Below are 2,347 nucleotides of genomic sequence, written 5' to 3'. Positions count from 1 at the left end.
GCAAAATAAATGAGAAATATGTAGGAAATAATGAGAAGTTCAAAAACTTTCCCAGATTACCTATTTTGTTGTTTCAAAAATATTTTATTAGATATGCTGATTTTTTTTATTGATACTAGTTTATAATAGTTTATCTTAGTTTACTGTAAAGAAAGTCTTGTTTTATCTATTTCTTTATAAGAATATTTTTGGTCTATGTCTTGTACTCTGAGTAACTACACTGAAGACAATGATACATAGTGTAAAACTATTATTATTCTCATTATTTTGTCTTTTGTATAAGATAATTAAAATAAGCTAAATTATTGAAAAATAGCAAAACATGCTATAAAATAATGAGAAAGTGTAATGATAGTATGATATCAATGGTTGGGGTTAGCACAAATTATGAGACATTCCATGGGATTTTTTTAGTTAAACTTATACATACTGGATTGAAAACATTGTGTGTTTATTTCATTTTGTTTTCAAGTAGACCAGAGTTAAGTTTATTATTTTGAAAAAGAATTGAAGATACTTACTGAGTCAATAAAAGAGATATGAGACACACTGTCTGAATGGTTCTATAAATTTTTCATTTAAATCCATAGTACCAAATCCATAGGACCAAGATTGATAGCAGTATTCATTCTGTGCCTGTAAAACCACAGTCAGATCCTATCGCATCACAGTTATGATCAGAGCTATAGTTTACTGGAGTATTGCTGCGGTATCACATTGTGGCATTAGTGGAAAGTTTAGTGGAGGGGCTAACAACTATTGCTCTAAATTGAAAAACTCCTACTTTTAATGTTTGAAAAAGCACTATTCAAGTAGAAAGTGGGAGAAAACTTTCATCTCCTATTTTAGATTGATTTTCATTTGAAATTTCCCAAATATATTGTTTATTGTGGACAGACATTTTCATAGATCAGAGTTTGAATTTATATCAGGATTCTCACATTTAAATCAAGTATCTGTAGTGAGAAAGTCTTAGTCCCGTTAGACCTTGCTTTTCACTTAGATTTTGTAGAGAACCTGTAATTCCTTCATTTGGGAAGTTCCTGTCACATTGCTCAGGTATTGATTCTTATTCAATTATGCATTGCATAATGAAGAATTATATATACCTTGATGTGTGAGTGTAGATTTGTGGATGGGAAAGTTAATGACATTATAAAATGAATAATTATCTCCTCTGTTTAAAATAGTTTTAATCCAAGCACATCTCTCCTAGACATTCATATCAAATAATTACTTATATTGCCCTGTCTATTCATACATTCATAAGGCCTTTGTGGCATAAATCAACATAATTATGTATCTTCGTTCACAGTAGCATTTTTGACAAATTTATGGGTTGATGAATTTATTCTAATTATATAATTCACCATTTATCCATACATTATTTTCCTTAACAATATATTGGTGGGTTTTCTAGCAACAGAAGAAGCTTATAGGCTAAATCTACACATGACTTTATCAATTTTCATGTTGCACTAGCACAAAAATTTCTGTACCAATTCAGGAGTTTAAATTGGACATACATAATAAAAAAAGGAGATCTGAAATAGAAATCTGAAATAGACGATCTGATCTGAACTGGTAAAAGAGGAACGTATTTTCAGAGAAACTGAGTAAAAAATGAGTCTTTAAAAGCTACTCCCTACTATTATCTTCTACTTTCTTTCATTTATCACAGGAAATCAGAACTCCATTTCTCAGAGCCTTTTCTCTTCTTTTAAGATAAACTCCTCCACTGAGAAGCTTTTGCCAAAATTAAACAATACTGGTAAGAGAGGAGAAATTTGTATTATCAGATATCAGCAGTAGGACTAGAGATGATCTTTCAAATGTGTGACCCTTTACAGGAAAAACTGGGTCCTCTCTTGCGGATCACGTGTGCTTCTTGCAGCTTCCTGACTGCCTGAAATATCAGACTAATTCTTACCAATAGGGGAAACATTTCTTCACTTTTCCTCTCCAGATTTTCATGTGCTTAAACTATTTTATTTAATTGAGTCTTTTCTTTCCTTCATTACCCAGAATGTTTCCTGATTTCTTCCAATTTCTGTCTGATATACATAATAATAACTTCAAATGCACAAAATATTAGTATGAAGATGAAATTTATAAAATTGGGTGCAAATTAATGCCTGAATTTTAATTATGGTACAAAACAAATTTATTTCATTTGTTTAAAAATGGTATGGCCTCTTAAAAGCAATTAAATAGCTACCAGCAAAATACTTACATATTGAGACAAAATAACTATATTTTGAGATAAGCAGAAAGATAGGATTTGTCACTACCAGGTATGCACAGAAGAGTAATTTTTTTTTTTTTTTTTTTTTTTTTTTTTTTTTTT

The sequence above is a fragment of the Chinchilla lanigera genome, unplaced genomic scaffold, assembly GCF_000276665.1.
Source record: "Chinchilla lanigera isolate Chin_1 unplaced genomic scaffold, ChiLan1.0 scaffold00006, whole genome shotgun sequence".
NCBI lineage: Eukaryota > Metazoa > Chordata > Mammalia > Rodentia > Chinchillidae > Chinchilla > Chinchilla lanigera.
This window is presented reverse-complemented; position numbering follows the sequence as displayed.